This window comes from Miscanthus floridulus, chromosome 10 (genome assembly GCF_019320115.1).
Source record: "Miscanthus floridulus cultivar M001 chromosome 10, ASM1932011v1, whole genome shotgun sequence".
Lineage (NCBI taxonomy): Eukaryota > Viridiplantae > Streptophyta > Magnoliopsida > Poales > Poaceae > Miscanthus > Miscanthus floridulus.
The window spans coordinates 30,547,179-30,569,098 of NC_089589.1; the positions used below are offsets into that span (position 1 = coordinate 30,547,179).

Here is a 21,920-nt window from a genome sequence, read left to right on the forward strand (position 1 = left end):
ATTTGGGCTAGTTTGGGCTATTTGAGGTGGGGTCCACTGTTTTATCTCTACTTTCACCTGCACCAATGATTTGGAAAGCACATTTATTATCATTTTAACCCTTGTATCCAAACATCTCTTAGGCTAGAGTTAATTCAGGGCTAGTCCTGAGCTAGAAACTAACTCTAACCTCTAGCTGTGCTAGAGTATCAAACAGGGCATGTGTGCGCTTGAAAGTTGAAAGTTGAAATTGAAAGTCATCAGGTGAAATGAAAAATACGGGGGGTCACGTGGCCGTTTTTATGTGCCGCGGGTTGCTTGAGCGTCAAGTTGGGTTGCACAGCTCTGATATGAGTATACAATTGTCCGTGCGATTATATTACCATAAAAAAAATTCCGTAGGCTGATGTGTGGGCCACCCTTATACCAAGCATAGTACATACGGGCGTGGTCTCCAGGTCGAGCTGCACGTTGTGCCGGCGGCGGTGCCTTACGCTGGGCCAAGTCTCTAGTACCGTTGCCGATTGAGTTTGGTTTCAGCTGGCAGGCTGTTCTTTAAGCCCGTAGGCTGGCAGGTCCGGTCCTGTTAATTTATGGGCCTCGAGCTTGGTAAGAAAGATGAGCCCTTCATTTACGATAACACGCAAGAATGACGCCGGACGCAAAGACGTAGCTATGAAGCGACGAAGAGAGCGGCCGCGGCGGAAGGGAAATCGACACACGCTCCAGTATTTTTGGGCCACATATATGATTTTTTATTGGACCAGAGTATACCAGCTATAGCTTATAGTGTGTATATACCTGGGATTAGACCCCTGTGCCAGTGCACAGCTCGCACCCCCCTAGGGCCGGGCCTGTAGGCTGGCTAGGGGAAAGAAGTATCTACACAGTAAATAAAAGAGCGAAGGAATTGAGATTAACTTTTCGTCCAAAATTTTCTTATCCACCTCACATGAGAACCATCCGATGAGTTGGGTCTTTAAATCTAACGGTATAAACTAGTGGATTGGCGCGCGATTCCGCGCGCTCGCGCGGTAGCACGTTCAGAGGTTATACAGGTCTATTGAAATATATTACAGGGATAAGTATTTTATAGTAGGAAAGCTATACACGGTAGCTGATCTCTAAGCCGGTGTACACAAATAGTTGTCTTCGGTGGTAGTAGCGCTGTCGATGTGTGGTGGTGCTGGTGAAGGTCTGGTGATAGGCGATGCATGATGATGCTGATGTACATCATTCTTCTGTTGCATTCATCCAATCCCAGCGGTTGCCTGCTAGGCTCGGCGTTTCTGTCTGCAGTCTGGTTGAGATGTATTTTTGCTGAAAGCATAGGCATCCATTGTTTCTGAATACGTGAGGTAGCGGTAGTAGATGGGACATATAGCTGGATGTTAGAAGCGTACCTTGTTGGTTTCGTAGTATCCATGCAGCTTTTGCACGTTTTTGTGGTAGTAGTCTATGGTAAGGGTTAGTTCGTCCAGTGGATCGCATAGTTCCTGTGACTGTGGTATATGAGCTGCTGCCTGTCTAAACTCGGTTGGAAGAGATGAGATTAACTGGTGTGTGAGGTCGGCATTAGTTTTGACCAGATGGTTGGGGCGATGACTTGAGGCCCCTGGCTGTCATCCTACCCATCCAGGAAACCAATGAGCAGCGCCTATACATGACGAATACCACACAACAGCAATTAAGTTCATATGACAGTCTCAGGATAACATGTAAGAAAGGCAAATGAAGAGGATAACTCACCCAAAGGATGAACTGAACTTGGAAGGTGTTCTCTACAGGATTGAGAAAGTGTTGCTCCTAGATCAGCAAGGGAGCCCAACCTAGAAATATAGACATATCATAATTGGATTGGAAAATAGCATGGAGATCTAAACAGTAGAATTGTTTTGTTGTGTGATGAAGTCGATAAATACAGGATAATACCTCTGAAGGCCATTTAAGGTTTGGGTGGTTCAGTAAATAAAGTTTGTGCGGAGCACTCTAAAAATAAATGCTTCAGGGTGGTAAGGTGTAGAAATAACACATTAAAATGAAAAAGGGAAATTCCATATAGAAAACAGGGGAAAAACAAGTATGAACCTGTCAGTCATTTTTCCTTTGAAGGTCATTATAATACCGAATGGGTGCTATACTGCAATTTCATTTTTTAAAAGAAGGGACTAATAGACAATACATCCATGTGTAGAGTAAAAAATATTTGTAATTATAATCATCAGGACTAACAATAGGCAAGCACATCTATATCTGCGTTATGTAAATATGCCATGTCAATAAGCTGCAACAAATCAGTTAATATTTGGTCAACTGAACATGTGGATGTGGGAAGCTAATCAGTCACCTAACTTGGAAGGCTTAGCAGCATGCTTCCTATTGTCCCGCTGACCATGTATATATTTGATTGTCAAATAAACAGAAGGATAAATAGATGGAATATTGATTAAACTAAGCTGAAGACATTTGCACAATCTGAGCTGCTAAACTCTTCTACATCTACCCCATGATGTTTAAAAAGCTAGTTATCTTTCTATTGTACTGAAGCTTTCTTCATTTACAGTTATAAAATAATAGTCTACTAATCATGTATGTGCTTATTTATGGGATCAGAGGTCAATAAATCTTAATAATTTGAATGTGCTCATCTACAATTGCCCCCAAGTAGCCACAATACAGCTGTAATTTTCTTATATGTAATTTATTTAGTGTCAATGTTAGAATAGACTTCATACTTTACCTGAGTAAGATAGATCTTTAGACAGTATATTGCTAAAAAAGATGGGAAATTTCAGCAGATATAATGGGAAATTTACAAGCAGCAGCTGCTTTTCGTATAGTGAACTGTGAGAATTTTGGCTGCAGCAGTGTTGCTTTTAAGAACACCCGAACAAGCCGAGTAATAATGCATAGTGGTAGTATCTTGCCTGGGAACGTACTATATTGGTAAGCATAAATGGTTGATAGAACTACATGAAAATAGGCATTGCAATAGAAATACACGTGGAATTTGGGTAGCATAAATGAATGGTAGAAGTACAAGAATGTAGCTGTAGATTTTCTATAGTCCTCTTATCTTCTTCTATGAGTAGTAGCTGACCATGCCTTGAAATTACATAGGTCATAATGCACAGCAAAAGAGTTGTCAACGCATTTGTTGAGACCACTATGTTTGGAGTCATCCATGGCTGAAATTACCTCTTTGGCCAAGTATCTATGACTAAGATTGGTTTGGCAAGTGTTACTGTGCTGTATTAAAAGCCCTGTACATGGTACTGATTTTTTGCTTCCAACATTTCCAAAGGAAGTGTAGCCTAAATGTTGAGTAAAAACCATTGCACCAGAACTATGCAACTCGGTTTGGATGGTGCTAAGTGAGCTGAAAGCACAACTCATATGTCAAACGAGCTGTAGCCTGAATGCTATAAGGTATACTAAACTGGGTATCTTTGATGATGAAACACATGGTTTACCACTGTGCATATAGAGCAGGGAGAGGTGAATTTTACAATCCTATGACATAAAGGCTACGAATCTGACAAAGAGAACCACACTGTAATTTTAATTCTAGTGTACTTTGAGCTCACTCTATTCCTCTTTGTTGTACCAAGCATTCGATGAGGTGATATGAAAATGTCAATGAAAACTAAGGTACCTATTATCAGAAAACTAAACATTCTTAAGATTTAGTTGGGATTAATCCAGTCCTTTTCATAGAAAAATAGTTTTGGAGCAAAGAAGATTTGATTTGAACATAATTTGTGCGGTTGTGCTATTATATGTGATATGGTTAAGCCATGGCACAACCTTCAACTGGACTCTAGGACGGAAGGCTTACTGAAATAAGACAAGCAGTATACAGATGATGCTAAGTAGCATCAAATTTAAGAATTATACAGATTGGAAATTCTCACCTTGAATTCTTCGGAAGTGAGCTTTGAGATTTATACAAATTGAAAATTGTCACCTCCAATATGGACACGATATGTGTTATCAGAGGAAAGTGGCTGCAGAATGTCCAAAAAAGCTAACTGTTCTATCTGTACCAAATGGCAAAAAAATAAGATCATAAAAAGCGAGGCCATAAAAAATAGCTACGAGCAGGAGAAAGCTCTCAGTTATATTACGACAGGCAGATGGAATTCCAAGAATTGAGAAGGAAAGAAAAAAATATGGCACACTGATTAACCATTCGGGAACAATAACTGCATAGAAATTATCTTGTATTGATAAAGCCCAGGGGCATAGCACTGGTCTTCATCAACTGATAAAGCCCAACTCAGACAAGAAATGATCAGTCCCGTGCAGCAATACATGTGTAACAAAACAGTGCATTGAACCGTGAGGAGGTGTGGGTCAAAAACCAAAGGACAGAGCAAGACGTAGGATCTGAAAGAATATTTTACCTCCTTCTCATGAGCAGCACCAGCTAGTAACTTTCCATCCAAAGAGAAGTGACAGCAAATAAACAATCTTGTTGTCACCCGTACGGTTGGTACCAACTTTATTCAAAGAAATGCCTAAAGAATTAAAAGTGGGGTCATGTGAGTCGTTGATAGTGGCCAGGGTGGTAAACCGTAAGGTACTTCCCTTCATGATAGAAATTTGTTAAATTACCCTTACACGTACACCTTCTAACAATTTTCGTGTGTAAGCACATTTATTCTGAGGCTATAACACCTAGGGCCTGTTTGGAACGCAGGAATTTCACAGGAATTGCGTAGGAATTTTACAGGAATCAGTTCATTTTCACAGGAAAAAATCCCGCGTTCCAAACAGGCCCTTACCATTTACGCATTCCGGATTGAGCTATGAAGACCCTTATTCACAGGAAAAAATCCCGCGTTCCCAGCCTTGATTGTCGTCGTCTGAGGTGTCCATTGAGGAATTGTTAGAAGTGTCTGCACAGATGTAAACATGTTGTGAGGCTGATGATGTTGATAAGTAAACGGCTAAGGTTGTGCAAATTAAATTTAGAGATTAGGCTTTTGTAGAGTAGGCCAATAATAGGGTTATAAGTCGCCTCCTGCATAGGGATAAGTACATATGGAATGTGTGGTCACTGGAAGTGTGAACGACATCAGAAGAGTTGCAATACTGCTGAGCAATAAGTTACAGAGGCAGTAATGCGCAAGCCTAAAGCACTAAAGTCATCGTTTTTTTAGAGGTTACCATAGCAGTAAGGCAGAACCTTAAATTGCTATTCTCATCGCTTTTTTAAAAGGTACCATTAGAACATGACTCCTTAAAACACATTAGAACCATTCTTAGGCTCCTCAATCTTGGTACCAACCAGATCAAGAAGGTCCCTTTGAGGGTTGTTTATGGATATCTATTTCATGCAACCACGTAATATTTCAAGCAAATGGAAGGTCATAACAAAATAAGAAAAACTGTGTAGAAGTGAAAAAGCAGGTGTGTCACTAATCACTTTCTGGAGAGCTGATTTTTTCACAAGGGCTTGACATGTTATTAACGATGTCATTCTAGCTTGCGCCGAAAGCATAAAACCTGATGATCTCAAGAACGGAGAATTCGTAACAAGGCCATGTGACGCTGACAGGAACTCTACGAAATAAGAGCCTGTGAAGAATTATAATGGAGAGAAGCACATACCTTTCATTTCTGGATTTTTCACTTCGTTGTTGCGAAATCCTCCACCAGACCACCAACAACTTATTTTCATAAGCTGGAACCCGAGTTTGCTTTAGCCCCAAATGAGAAAACATAGTGATACAGGCATGGAAAAATTCTGAGGCGCATCACTGTATAGGAACAAACTAAGATTAGTTATAACTGATTATTTGTCTAAATTATGGCGCCAGTGCAGAGTTCTGAACATTTCGAGTTTCAGCACCGAATTTAAAAACTAATCCAGCAAACATATGCATCCCTTCTGGACTAACTTGTATACATGCATACAATTTAGGCATAGATTTCTTTGATCTATACTTGTTAAAATATGTTTTGCCAGACATCCAAATATGTTTCGTTTGACGCTGCAATGGCTTATGAGATTCCAAGTCTGCATTAATGCCTTTTCTGTATGCACTGGAAATGTAAAAACAATATCCATTAAAAAAAACTCAACTGGTCAATTCCTGAATATTGTTTGTTGTGTTGGAAAAAATGAAATAGCTAAGAACTGATTAATCATTGGTTTTGATTATGTGAACGGTACTCTATGAAGCATGTGCAGTGACTTTAGGACGCCCATTCAACCAGAAAAACACACCCAGTGCATAGAAATAGATATAAATTTGCATCACCAGAAAGAAGAATAAGTCGAGGCTGCAGAGCCCTAAAATTGCATTGCTAAATTAGCAGTTCATACAGAACTGTTTGGTTGCAGAAGGATTGGCTAATTATTTAAGTAGTAACAATTTATTTTAGGCTCAAAGTCGACTGGAAAGCATGTAATTGCGTAACTCAAACTTAAACAATTGGTCTAACCATTTGAGGTCGTCTGATGAACTAAGTATGGACTAACACTTTATTGCGTAACAAGCAAAGTATTGCATCAATAATCCAACATATGTAGTACAAAATCCACACCGGTGCGTAGTGGAATCCTAAGCCAGGATAGTAACGTGAAGAGAGGCAGAGGAAGACCGAAGTTGACTTGGGTAGAGGCAATAAAAGGAGACTTGAAAGGATGAAATATACCCAAAGACTTAGCCTTAGATAGGAGTGCTTGGAAAACAACTATTCACGTGCCTAAACCTTGATTGCTTCTGCTGGGTTTCAACTCTAGCCTACCCCAACTTGTTTGGGATTTAAAGGCTTTGTTGTTGTTGTTGTTGTTGAAAGATCACTTTGCAACATAAAAGGGAGAATAATGCTTTGCTAATGCCATGGATCCGCAGAGACGGAACAAAGAGATCTATTTTCATTACATGGCAACCAAAGCATGGACATATTAGCAATTCAGACACATGATTCATAGGAAACATCTGTCAGGTCAGGAAAGACCATAGAAGAATGGTAGCAGGACAAGACCAAAACTACTAACCATGTGAGAGAAACACCAAGTTAGGACATTGCGGCAGAATTCAGCAAGACAATTGTCACTTTTAAGAACATTGTGCTTCCTCTGGGATACTAAGCCACTATTTTTTTCCCTGTAGCTTTACATTCAGGACTTCTAATAAAAAAATGCATTGAAGCTAGAATTGCAGACACAAAAATTAACATATCCTAGATAGTATTAGTATGCTAAGCAGATGGTCCTTTTTTATAGCGGGAAAAGGATTTTTTTTAGCCTGATAGTCGTACTTCTATTTGTGGTTAACAATGATCAAATAATGAGCCTAATTTCATTTGAAGCACTGTGGTTTGAATAGCTAATGAGCAGACCCTAGCAAATTTACAACATTACTTTTTAAAATCTCACAAAGTAGTCAAACAACATCCTATTCTGGTAACATAAGGTAACTTAGATCAATATAAGGAATCAAAACAGAACCCTTTTTTTTCTAACCAGGAAAACAGCAGGGGAAGCCCCCACTGTTAGATGACATGAGACTGAATTTTTTGTACTTAGTATGAACACCATGCATTGAAAAGAAGCATTCCTTACTACAAATGAGGCATTAAGCAAGTTGCCAACCTGTAAATCAATCACCTTGTGCTTGCCGTCCCTAGCACAGTTTTCTCCGCGGACACCTTTTAGTCTGCACTGTTTTCATCTGACATCATATTTTAAAGGGAGGAGGGTCAGTCGAAAATGATAAAAAAGAAAAAGTAGCAGACTATCAGAAAAATTGGTTTCAAAAGGCTCTGAACCAATTAATCGCAGGAACTATCCTATCATAATGTGTTACAATGGGACAACATGAAAAAACAAAATGGATTATCTTGCAAGCAAAATTAAAAAAAATTCACAGTACTGTGTATGGTATAAAAGTCCCCAAATAAGTGCAATAGCTATTTAACATTCAGCAATAAATGGGCATATTTACAAAGGCTCAACACATATATGTATACTTGCAGCAACAGTGCTTTGCAAAGGAAGCAGATTCAGCACAACCTGTGCACACATAAAAAAACAATTACATAAATTAGGCGGAACACATAAAATTAGTCAGAACAAATAAAATCATGTATTAACTGGTGCTAGAACAGATGGAGCCAGGTCGATGCTCTACGCTATTCATTTTAGGTCTTATTCGGTTGCACATCGCATAGTGCAATAAAAAAAGTGTACATGAACTGCCTCAATGTGAAATCAAAGTTTCAAAATTCATAAACTTGGGAACACACCTACAATCAAAAGTTGGCAGATATTTAGATATATCGGGAACAAAAAATGAATTTGAAATAAAAGCAGAAGAATTGAATAGTCGATTTTATACACCATAGTCAGGCAAAAATTGCACCTACACAAGATCCACTACAGACCATTAGCAGACTGACTAACTGTACAGAATTTGTTGTGAGACCAATAATTCAATGACCACATTACTTGTTAACAGTCCAATGCTGAGGATCCGAGCGGTCGCGTCGCCAGGAGCAGCTCGCGGTCGTCAAGCACAGGGAGTTAGGGTTTCGTGGAGCACATGCGGACCAGCGGGAGCAGTCAGCGCCGTGGGGAAGCCACGCCGGCAGCCACCGGTGGTGCCTGCTAGCGTAGTGCCATGGTGGGGACGGCTGCCGCCGGGGTCCACGCGCGCCGCCGTGCACCAAACCGGCTGCGCCGTCGCCCAGGCAGCGCGCCGTGCGGCTCTCCTCTCCCTCTCCCCCGGCGTCGCGGCATGCCTGCCGGGCCCCAGCACCGTCGGGAGCGGCCTAGGCGCCGTGGTGCGGGAAGACGTCGGGGTCGGGAAGAGAAACATCGGGAAGAGTATGGGCCGAGGACGGAAGAAGCTGGAATCCTGACTATGATTCTGTAGAGAAGCTAGGAGGGAACGGTCGTAACACAAGAAATCTGTGGAGAAGCTGGAGAAAGCCCACAGTGTAATCCGAAGCCGATTCTAGAAAATTCTTGCTGGGGGCCTGGGCCGTCGGATCGGGAGATCTAACGGTCAAAAAAATTTCTGCCGATGTGGACACGGCTTCTATCTCAGGAGCTAATGGGTTTTGTAACATAAAAGGGAGAATAATGCTTTGCTAATGCCATGGATCCGCAGAGACGGAACAAAGAGATCTATTTTCATTACATGGCAACCAAAGCATGGACATATTAGCAATTCAGACACATGATTCATAGGAAACATCTGTCAGCTCAGGAAAGACCATAGAAGAATGGTAGCAGGACAAGACCAAAACTACTAACCATGTGAGAGAAACACCAAGTTAGGACATTGCGGCAGAATTCAGCAAGACAATTGTCACTTTTAAGAACATTGTGCTTCCTCTGGGATACTAAGCCACTATTTTTTTTCCCTGAAGCTTTACATTCAGGACAACTTCTAATAAAAAAATGCATTGAAGCTAGAATTGCAGACACTAAAATTAACATATCCTAGATAGTATTAGTATGCTAAGCAGATGGTCCTTTTTTATAGCGGGAAAAGGAATTTTTTAGCCTGATAGTCGTACTTCTATTTGTGGTTAACAATGATCAAATAATGAGCCTAATTTCATTTGAAGCACTGTGGTTTGAATAGCTAATGAGCAGACCCTAGCAAATTTACAACATTACTTTCTAAAATCTCACAAAGGCGCATACATAGGTGCTGATTTGGGTACAGGACACTGCAGAAATGCGATGGTCGCAGCCAGAACGCACAGCACAGGTCGGAGACTGCAGACTACGGAGGTTCTAAATGGAGGATTGCCCTCAGGCAAGGAGAGGAGACCAAGCAGCACGGTGCAGCAGGAGCCAAATCGGTTACCAAACTGCAATCCACCAAAATAAAATACAGATTCACCAAATCAAATGTAGATCGACCAAATCAATCTAAAAACGCATCAATTAAAAGCATAAATGAGATGAACACACCCGCCCCGCGCCACAGCGCTGTTCGGCCGTTCCGCCTCCTCAAACCACCACATGGTCGGCCCTGCCAGGGAGAGGTCCAGGAGGATGGCTCTTTCCACCCGTATGTCGGGGCCTAGAGGAAAAGGCGGAGCGAGGGGAGGTGAAGCGAGCGGGCCTCACGGGGCCAAGCTCGTTCGCTGCACGGCGCCGACATCGGACTGGGGAGAGGGGATCTGGAGGAGGAGGCATGGGAGGAAGTAGGAGAAGAAGACGGTGACGTACCGGCAGATGCAACCGCCGATCTGAGCCGCCGCCGCTAGGGTTTCGTCGAGCGCACGCGGACCGCCGGGAGGAGGCAACGCTGGGGGCACCCACGCCAGCGGCCAGCCGCCGTCGGGGCCCGATCGCGCCGCGCCGTGGCTGGGGACAACGACGGCCGGTGGCCACGCACGGCGCCGTGCCGCAGGCCGGGAGCACCGTCGCGCCCCGCCAGCGCCTGGAGCAGTGAGCCGGCAGTGCTGGCACAGCCAGCACGCCGGGGGAGGAGGAGGGCGGCCGCTGCCGCGGCCCGCTCGCGCAGGTGGCCGTTGCCCTAGCCGCGTTGGGAGAGGTCGGGAGAGAGAGAGCGAAGAGGAGAGAGTGGAGGGGGAGAGAAGAAGCGTCGGAAGGAGAAGCAGAAGCTGGGTATATATTTGTTTCGCTGGATTCGGACGAGAAGCCGGAGAAGCTGAATAGAAGCAGAAGAATTGTAGGAGAAGCACGTGCAGCCGCTTCCCATCAAATCCGCTCCAAGCGATCTGGACCGTCCATCACAAGATCTAACGTGTGCGAAGATCTGGGGCGACGTGGAGGGTGGCTCCGGTCGAGGAGCTGGCCATCTTTTTGGCTTTTAAATTAATAATCATACTGTACCGTCCTTCAAATATTTTTTTTAACCGAAAATTTTTCTTACCCGCTCCTGCAAGTGTACCCACAGCGGCACCTCAATATCTCAACTACGGCCTTGTTTAGATTATAAGTTTTTTCACTTTCTCTATCACATCAAATTTTTGACATATGCATGGAGTATTAAATGTAGATAAAAAAATAACTAATTACACAGTTTGATTATAAATTACGAGACAAATCTTTTGAGCCTAGTTAAACCATGATTGTACAAACGAAAACGCTATAGTACCAAATAGTGATTCCTAACCTCAATGTAAGTCCTACGCCTTAGATTCCTGTCCTTCTCACCACTCCAATAGTCCAATTCTTGACCCTTCCGAGTTCCAAGACACCGGGAGGGGAGCCTCACCGCGTGAGGCGGCAGGGCTTGCGACGGCAGCCACGCCCTCGGCGGGTGCGGCAGGACATCCGGCCGCCGTTTCCCGTTCCGGTCGAGATTCGACGACACCCCCGCGCGGCCACCCATCATCTCCCCCCCCACTCCGACTCCGGGCATTCGGCGCAACGCCCTGGCCAATATTTGTGCCGAAGCTGAAGCATCTGCGCTGCGGCACGACGGGAACCACGGGAACGACTCCGGAGGCAACGGCGGCAAGGATGGAGGTGGCGGTACTAGCCCTCGGCGACTCTCCACCTCCGGATCGTCAGAGCACGGACAGGAGAACCTCATCGCCGGCGACCAAGAGGAACGCGACGATGGCGATGGCGCTTGGATATAGCGCGCGCTCCGGCCTCATCACCTGGTAAGACCCGCACAACCTTACCCTCCTCCGCTCACCCCCGCCGCTGTGATCCAATCGGGGTACGATTCGAGTGACTTTTTTTTCATGACCGGATGTCTATGATCATCTTTGCACTTGTCCTTTTCTTGTCTGCATGGTCATGGAGGAGTCACCAAAATTTATGGGAAATCAACTATCATAGATTCGTAATAGTTTAATTTCTTATGGCCATCAATTGTCTCCTTCGATTTTAAGATGCATCAATGGATAAAATGCCATTGTGAGTAACTAAGCTTGCATATTTATATGCTTCAAGAGGAGTAATTTCTACTGTCATGAATGATTCAAGTTCCTGACTTTTTTTCTGCATGTTGCAGACACTAGCTGATGGAGGGAATGCCAAACGGAAGCATGAAAAACCATTGGCTAGATAGGCAAGGACTAAAAGCAATCAAGTTTTCTCTTGTTTATCAGGGACTATTCAGTTATCAATTATTATTTAAATAAGATTACATCTATATCTTTTTTCTCAGAAGTATTGAGAATTTTTAAAGTATGTCGCAAATCATTTTTAGAAACAATGAAGATGTTTTGTTTAGGGGACCCTGGATGGTGCCAAAGTGCAAGATCCTTTGAGTACTGTCTATGTGAGATGTCAAATATTTGATTTGTTGTATATGTCCTATGCAACGTTTGCTCTTGCAAATCAATTTATCAATCCAATTTGGTCTGATGAAGCGTTAGGATTTAGGTATACCTTACTATATTTAAATTGGTTTGTACTGTTGTGTCCATTTTTTAAATTCAGTTTGAGGGTGACCATTTCATCAGAAGGCATGCCAAGTTGTTTTTTTCAAACCAATAAAGAGTCGACTCTGTTAATCCCATGTAGCTATATATCTTAGATTACCATAAAGTTATCTTTATTGCAATTGAAAGTGTTAATATTCTAAGTAGGATTAAGCATACTTGCTCTTTTCCTATGTTTCATGAACTTGGAAGGTGATCATTATTTGTTGATCTAAATTTTTGATGTAAATGTCTGGTGTCGTTTGGTATTTTTAGGAACAAGTGAGAGACCATGGCCTGCGATGAGGCACATTATTGTTAATTACAAAGCATAGCCGTGTCTATTACCAAATGATGTACTTTGGAGATGAGGAAAATGGTCCTCGACATAGGGATGAATAAACCAGCGACAGAAAAGTGAAGTAGGAATGATCCAGAAGTGTAGTTCTAAAAACATAGGAGACTTCACAAAGATAACTTAAGTCTATATGGTTGATGTGGCCTCATGTACATGAATATATATATTGGATGAACACATGTTCTATCTTTGGGAATGCTAGAGTTCCAGGTTAATTTGAGACAAGTTTATACTATGGGCGCCTATTTGTTCGCCACAATGATAATTTAAACTGTGTTTACGTGCTATGTTGGGGAGAGATGTTTTTGTCTCGGATGGTTCGCATTGTTAGGATAAAGTAAACTTAAATTTGTTCATGATTTCAATCGAGAGCAATGCATCTTTGAATTTAAACCACTAATAGATTTATGTCTTGATAACACTTATGTCTTGATAATATTTATTAGTTTGTATGTTTATTGCAAGCTCTAGCTTTGTCATTCCTCCACTGCATGTGATTTTTTTTTCGTAGACACATGCGGCACGCACGTGCATGTTCACTAGTCCTACAAAAGAAAGGTTTTTCACTTTAAGCTTATCTTCTTTTTAGTATAACCGGCAGCTCTCTTGCTTGGTTTATTTAAAAAAAAAAAGTTTTTACACTATTCTTCGGTTCACCTCAGATCCAGTTCAGATAAAGCCAAACCCAAGCCAAGGAAACAAACATACATAAAACCAGTTACGGACCAAAAACATCTTGGCCCAAATAACATTAAAAAAAATCTGTTCAATGCAGGTATTGCTTCAAAACAAGTAGTATTAGTGAATAGTGATTAATAATGTCATTTCTAATTGATTTATCTTTTCACTTGAGATATAACTTTTGTACTATAATTTTTAATTCAGACATGTCTTATTGCAGATTTTTCTCTTAAAAGCACCATCTTGAGTTTTGTTTGTCGCTCTATAACTTTCGTTCATGATATATACTCCGTCCGTCCCAAAAAAGCATGTAAATCTCACTTTCAAGGCTAGTTTAGACATTTAGGGTTGGTTTGGTTAGAGAACGAAGTTGGATGGGATATGGTGATCCATGGATATTGGGACAAGGATATCCATGATACATATTTGGTTGGATGAATGGGATAAGCCATTTTTCTGTTTGGTTGGATGGATGAAAATATATGGGATAAGAATCGTTCATTAATTATATCTATTATTTTAAAATAATAACAACTAATTAGACACTAAATATGCACTAATACTAATTTTGTCATGATAATCACTAATTTAGACTAAATTATGTTAATTAGCACCACTAATATCCTAATTAGCACACGAAACATGCACTAATCAACGTATTAGCACTTATTAAAACTAATCCTACCATCATAATTACTAAGTAATAATATAACATGCTAATAATTCTTAATTTATTTACTAATAACAGATATTAGAAGACATGTATAAGCTGGTCGGCGAGATTTTTTGGAACCAGGAAATTCAGCATCTTGTGGTATATTCCCTATCTAGAGATTTCCTCATCCCAGTGATCCAACAAACCAAACACTATCAATCCATGGATGGTCCCATCCCATCCATGTAAATCCAACCAACCAAACACATCATTAGTAGATGTGTGAAATTACGCACATGCCCCTCCTATATCCATCCTCCCATACGCTAGAACTCAAAAGCAATCTACAACGTTCCTTGAAAGTACAACATGGGGTGAGTTAGTTTTCCAAAGACATGCATTGTTTTATGGTGGGGTCCACCTGAAAGATGACCTGAACTCTACAATTACATTAATTTTGGAACAAGATTTGAACTGTAGCTAATAGATCCAAACAGGAGAAATTTAGTAAGTAAATGTCATAAGAGGCATAGGCATCTTTTAGGCTTTCCCTTATAAAGTTACTTCCTCGGTCTAAAATAAGTAATGTTTTAGATTTGTTCTAAGTCAAATAATTTCAAATTTGATCAAATTTATTGGAAAGATCATTAATATTTATGACACTGAATAGGTAAAATATAAAAATATATTTCATAATAAATCTAATCACTATGTAGGAATCCTGCTTCCAAAAGCGGGCACCCGATAGTGCCACGTCACCCGCTAACCCATCAACCGTTCGATCTGGCAAACAAGCAAAATCGACCGTCAGATTAGGGTCTTCGCGGGTCTCTACCTGTTACGCCGCAAAATCGGGCCATCGCGAATGCTCGCGTACCCGTGGACTGCGGACTCATCCCCTCCGCCTACGACTGCTGCCTCGCGGCTGTGACTACGGGGCGCCCCGGCCATCCCGGCGTGGGTGGGGGGCCCAGAGGCACCGGCGATCCCAGCGTAGGCGAGGTGCGAGCGCAGCGGTCCCGCCCGCTCCGGTCGTGGCCATCCCGGCGCGAGCAGAGGCCCCAGCGACCCCCGTCCGGTCCCGCGCGGGCGTGGCGGCTCTGGCCACCCCGGAGCCATCCCGGCAGGCGCAGGTACCGGCCGCCGCGCGTGGCCAGGCGGCCAGGGGCCATCGCAGCCCGGCTACGGGCGTGCCTCGTCTCCCCGCCGCTTCTCCGCCGCCGCCAGCGACCACGTCTAGCTACGGGCTGCAGGCCAAGGAAACACACGCAACGCAGCCGACCTCACCGCAAAGCTTCTGTGCGTGGCTGCCACCACCGTAGCCCGACTCCCGTGGCTCGTGTCGTGAAGCAAGCCTGCATTGGTGCACGACCGTGGCTGGGTTTGCACAACGCCTATCGACGGCAGTTCGCGGATGACCGGGGATGGTGCCAGTGCCAGCAGCTGTCGTGCACGCTGCCTGCTTGACGAAATGCAATTTGTGGGATTGGCCACGCTGCCATAGCAGGCATGCACCCCTATGGTCCTTCACCTGATAGATATGGAAAGCGACGAGGAGAAGGAGAGCATTGACACCAACTACGTCTTGTTGTACCTTGAGACCTTCCCTAGCCGGTGGTGGACAACGACGATCCCTCTGAACAAGCATCTCTATAACACAGGTACGCAAACAACTGAAGGAAAGAAATGTATCAGAGTTGCTAGCTCAAACACTTCCGTTACTTAAATTCCAACATGCATATAACAATAAACTTCCTTCATTTACATGATATGTATTTGAGAAGCGGAAAATCAAAATGCTGGAATAAATGATGAATTTTTAGGCAATCATACACAGATAAAGGAGCTCATCGATAAAATCTGTTTTTGATTGCATGATACTTTGCATATGTCAGTTTGTAAATTCCATTAACATCAATGTGTTATTATTCACTGAAAATTGTATCTTTTATTATGAATTGTGCGGCTACTTGTCAATTAATTGTCAGACTGTCCAATGCATTAATCACATTAATCTTATTATAATTTCAAAGTACATGTTGCTTTCAAGTTACTTTTCTTTACTGTGTATATGCTGAGCTACCGCTTGCTCCACACCTCAAGCATATTCTTGGATCTTAATTGTTTCAACTGCATTTTTTGTAAAATCCTAATTTGGTCATTGCAGAGTGCTCCCTCCTAATTCTAATTCCATGACCCTCTTGGCCTCTCTGTTTCTTTATTGCACTTGCAGAATCTTACATGTATTTTATAAGACAGAACTGCAAGTGCAGGGCGAGCTTAGAAGCCTAATCCTGACCCTTAACCCACCACCAGTTTTACTGCCGATTTCGGAGGCTCCCGTGGGTGAGAGAGGAGTGTGGGAAACCAGAAGGTAAACAATCCTCACTCAACTTCTACTCTTGATCTATTTAGTTGGGTTTATAAATAAGCCAGATTTCAGTTGTTTTAAACCATCGACATCCCCTTTGTTCTTAATTTACTTGACTAGATCATCTAATTTGAGCCCTGAAAATCACTACCAGAAGTTGCAAATCATCCGCCTCCCCTCTATTCTTAAACTACTCAGCTAGAGTATCTATTTAGCCATGAACAAAACTAAATATATAGCGAGCACCAGCCACCAGTATAAAAAGTGAATAAAGGAAAAAAAAAGAGGTGGATGACACCATTGCTAACCTCTGTACTGCACAAGCGGCATTGTTCTATTATTTCCTCCGAAATTGCCAGAAAATTTAGCTTTCATATTCAGGTTACGTAGCTGTTATGCATAGTATATTACCGAAAAGTGACAGCCACAGGGTAACAGGATCAGAGCTAGCACATACAAGCTGGCCCCTTCACCGAAGAGCGCGGCATGTCTTTCTAGTTATTCGAGATTCTAGTCACCTCTCTCTCTCACTCTATGTATACATCGTCTTACTAACAAAGGAAAACCATCATATTCTCGCAAAAAACGAGAAAAAAGGTCATCATATGATATCTGCCATGGTTCAAAAGAATGTCGATCAGATGTGTCCAAAAGACTCAGAATAATTTTTGGCTTTACAAAAGGGAAGCCCTTTGCACAGCGGATCAGCCTCTGCCATCAATTGTGAAAAACTACTGCTACTACGACGGAGCATGCATGGGGTAGCCGCTAGTGAGCTTTAAAGGCTAGTATTTTTTTTTTTTTTATAAGTTTGGTCAAATTTAAAATAGATGAACTTAGGACAAACCTAAAACATCACTTATTTTATGAGAAGGGAGTATAATATACTATATTAAAAAGTTTATTCCGTTTGTCAGGCAGGCCCGACAACAGTCTGTGGCAAGTGGCAAAAACTACACATTCGCTCCACTGACAACCCGGGTCCACACAGAGCCAGTGCTTTTACGAGCACGTGAGGGAAAAGCTAGCAAGCCCCACACATTCCCGATCGCACATGCCGCCTGCCTGACGCAGTGACGCCCACTCCAGCACTCCGCAGACAATTCGGTCCATTGAATTCCCGAGATGAGGTACTGACACTCGGTCCCCACCGTCAACGGGCGCCAAGGTGGGCCCCACATGTCAGTTTGAGACCCGTTGGGGGATGTCTCACCGACCAGTCCAGTACGTACGGGGGCTGCTGGTCGCCAGGGGGAGCGCCAGCGCCGGCCGTTCCCTTTCCCGGCGTGAGGCTCAGGACGCATTTTACACACCAGCCCTTTGCTTCTCATAGTCTTACTCCCTCCGTCTAAAGAAATGTTTGCAATTTTGGTCCGGGGCAGATGAGAAATTACCAAAATACCCTCGTAGATGTCAACCGGTAGCAGTGGTGAACTGATGGCTGTGCGGAGGCGGAAGGGAGTTATAGGAAGCGTCATTTCACATGTTGAGAACAACAACCTTTTTATTATTTTATTCTGGCAGGATGGGTCACGTGGCCACGGGCAACTGGTTCGCTTCATCGTATCAGCCATGCTTATCAATTATGATACATTATTTTTCTCTTATAATAAAATAACATTAGTCGATTTATAAGCCACAGAAACGATCAAGCGAATAAAGCGTACATGGGCCGATGACTGAGCCTCTGTTGATTTGTCTTTTTGTTTTCCTTTTGTTTTTAAGTTCTTTTTTTTTATTATTACAACGAGCTATATATTTAGCAGTCTAGAAAGGGGAACATGTCCACATATTCTACGTTTTAGGAACGAGAACATTTACGTTCCCACGTTATAAAATAACGTCCAAGTTGTTTCTATTTCACGTTCTCGTTCGCTCGTGGGAACATGGCTGCTAAAGCCATATGCATGAGCAAGTTCATCAGGATGCATTTGGTATACTTGAAATACGAACATGATACCTATTTGACTCTGAGCATGGAACGATGAACACTGAGCCCCTATATCCATTCATGAAACAAAGATCAATTCATTCGTCCTGGCTAGTAGAACCAATGGTTTGATTCATGATATGCTACTGTCCACGGATGAGTGATCGAGAATCTATCACTATTTTTGTTGTTGTTTTAGCCTCTTTAAATGGGCTTCTCAAAAGTAGCTAATATTAGCTGGCTAATAGTTCATATACCTAAATATTAGCTAGGTATTATTTGGATGTAAGAGCTAAATTTTAATATATTTATGTTTTTTTTTTGTCTACAATGCCCTTCAGCTTTTAGAGACCCTGGCAGAGCATATAGATATGGATATTTGGGAGGGTAAAAATAAGGCTATTAGCAGAGCATACATATACATATACATATACAGATACATATATAGATACAGATATAGATATAGATACAGATACAAATACAGATATAGATATACGAAAGGATAAAAAATATCTTTTTGCATTTATTAGCTAGTATTAGCAGGATTAGATAGTTGTTAGCTAGGTGCCTAGCTAACAATTACCTGGCTATTAGCTGTGCCTATTTAGATCCATCTTAGCTAAGTTTTAGCTGCTAATTATTAGCTATGTAAATCCAAACAGGAACCATGGCAGCATACCTCGCTTACTCATATTTTGCCCTTGTCATACTCCTTCATCTCACTATTCAACTAGCTAAGACCATGATCATCATCATCGTCACAACAAAACCACCGTTTAGTGCTTTGAATTCAGCAAAATATATTGGGGTAGCTTACCGAGTATAATCTTTTTCCTAAAAAAGTGAGTATATATATAGGTTTTACTTTTTATATACTCCTCTGTTCTAAAATATAAATATCCCTAGTCTAGTTTTGTCCTAGGTCATCAAACTACACTAAGTTTATCAAATTTTTTAAGAAAATAATGATGTTGACTATATCACATATGTAACATTAAATTCATTATGAAATATATTTCCATAGTTTACCTATTGATACAACAGATGTTTGTACTTTTCTCTTTTTAGACTTGACTGAACTTAAAATTTGGCTTACAAAACCAAAATAATGATATTTTAGAATGGAGAGAGAACAATTTGATCGTATTGTTACTTAGCCATCGTCCTATTTTTTTCGATGCTTACGTACGCTTAATGGCATATTTCCTTAGTCCCCTAAAGTAAGACTTTATATCATTCAAAATTTAACCCCAAAAAGAAGACATGTTAGAACCGTTCAGCACTGCGGAGGTATTATATGGTACTGTTCAACACTGTTCATCAATGTTTTAGGAATCATTTAGATCATTTTGCTTCATCACTAATATGTCCTAAATACCATATAGTATCTTTTTCTATGGTACTCCCTCCGTCCCACAGTATTTCTCGTTCTAGCGTTTCAAAGATGTCCTAGAAAGAGAGTCATTATAGGCGTGGGTCCCACCTAACAACCGTACGACTACATCATCGAGTGTGGCCATCCGCTCGATCGCCCCCTTCCATTCTCGGCATCCCTTCCTCATTTTCTCCATCGGTTTTGTTTTCCTTTTGTTTTTAAGTTCTTTTTTTTTATTATTACAACGAGCTATATATTTAGCAGTCTAGAAAGGGGAACATGTCCACATATTCTACGTTTTAGGAACGAGAACATTTACGTTCCCACGTTATAAAATAACGTCCAAGTTGTTTCTATTTCACGTTCTCGTTCGCTCGTGGGAACATGGCTGCTAAAGCCATATGCATGAGCAAGTTCATCAGGATGCATTTGGTATACTTGAAATACGAACATGATACCTATTTGACTCTGAGCATGGAACGATGAACACTGAGCCCCTATATCCATTCATGAAACAAAGATCAATTCATTCGTCCTGGCTAGTAGAACCAATGGTTTGATTCATGATATGCTACTGTCCACGGATGAGTGATCGAGAATCTATCACTATTTTTGTTGTTGTTTTAGCCTCTTTAAATGGGCTTCTCAAAAGTAGCTAATATTAGCTGGCTAATAGTTCATATACCTAAATATTAGCTAGGTATTATTTGGATGCAAGAGCTAAAACGTTAATATATTTATGTTTTTTATCTACAATGCTCTTCAGCTTTTAGAGGCCCTAGCAGAGCATATAGATATAGATATGTGGGAGGGTAAAAGTAAGGTTATTAGCAGAGCATATAGATACAAATACAGATACAGATACAGATACAGATATAGATACAGATATAGATATAGATATGCAAGAGGGTAAAAAAATATATTTTTGCATTTATTAGCTGGTATTAGAAGGATTAGATAGCTGTTAGATAGTTGTTAGCTAGGTGCCTAACTAACAATTAGCTGGTCTATTAGTGGTGCCTGTTTAGATCCACCTTAGATAGTTGTTAGCTAGGTGCCTAACTAACAATTAGCTGGCTATTAGTGGTGCCTATTTAGATCAATCTTAGCTAAATTTTAGCAGCTAATTATTAGCTATGTAAATCCAAACAGGAACCATGGCAGCATACCTCGCTTACTCATATTTTGCCCTTGTTATACTCCTTCATCTCACTATTCTACTAGCTGAGACCATGATCATCGTCATCGGGACAACAAAACCACCGTTTAGTGCTTTGAGTTCAGCAAAATATATTGGGGTAGCTTACCGAGTATAATCTTTTTCCTAAAAAAGTGAGTATATATATAGGTTTTACTTTGTATATACTCCTCCGTTCTAAAATATAAATATCCCTAGTCTAGTTTTGTCCTAGGTCATCAAACTACACTAAGTTTATCAAATTTTTAAGAAAAATAATGATGTTGACTATATCACATATGTAACATTAAATTCATTATGAAATATATTTCCATAGTTTACCTATTGATACAACAGATGTTTGTACTTTTCTCTTTTTAGACTTGAGTGAACTTAAAATTTGGCTTACAAAACCAAAATAATGATATTTTAGAATGGAGAGAGAATTGATCGTTGTTACTTAGCCATCGTCCTATTTTTATCGATGCCTACGTACGCTTAATGGCATATTCCCTTAGTCCCCTAAAGTAAGACTTTATATTATTCAAAATTTAACCCCAAAAAGAAGACATGTTAGAACCGTTTAGCATTGCGGAGGTATTATATGATACTGTTTGACACTATTCATCGATGTTTTAGGAATCATTTAGATCATTTTGCTTCATCACTAATGTGTCCTAAATACCATATAGTATCTTTTTCTATGGTACTCCCTCAGTCCCTACAGTATTTCGTCGTTCTAGCATTTCAAAGATGTCCTAGAAGAGCGTCATTATAGGCGTGGGTCCCACCTAACAACCGTACGACTACATCATCGTGTGTGGCCATCCGCTCGATCGCCCCCTTCCCATTATCGGCATCCCTTCCTCATTTTCTCCATCGGCGCTGCCCTCCTTCTTGACCCGCACCGACACTGCCCCTCATCTTCACCTGCATCGACTGCAGCCCTCCTCTTCACCCGCATCGACGCCACCCTCCTCTTCTCTTGCACCAGCGGACACCCGCGACACCCC

At 41.6% G+C, this 21,920-nt stretch overlaps 1 long non-coding RNA gene across 10 annotated transcripts; it reads right to left on the reverse strand.

Moving 5' to 3' along the window:
* Positions 1 to 965: 965 nt before the first annotated feature.
* On the reverse strand, positions 966 to 10,565 carry LOC136486447 (uncharacterized). 10 transcript variants are annotated; one of them, XR_010766808.1, is made up of 9 exons: positions 10,184 to 10,565; positions 7,966 to 8,008; positions 7,604 to 7,667; positions 5,596 to 5,744; positions 4,767 to 4,880; positions 3,894 to 4,499; positions 1,729 to 1,808; positions 1,383 to 1,636; positions 966 to 1,299 (listed from the first exon to the last, which is right to left on the reverse strand). It is a non-coding gene; the product is annotated as an uncharacterized lncRNA (long non-coding RNA). The 10 variants fall into 10 exon arrangements; XR_010766803.1 differs by having other exon boundaries at positions 7,589 to 7,667; XR_010766799.1 differs by having other exon boundaries at positions 3,894 to 4,019; positions 4,386 to 4,499; positions 7,589 to 8,008.
* Between the last annotated feature and the right edge of the window lie 11,355 nt (positions 10,566 to 21,920).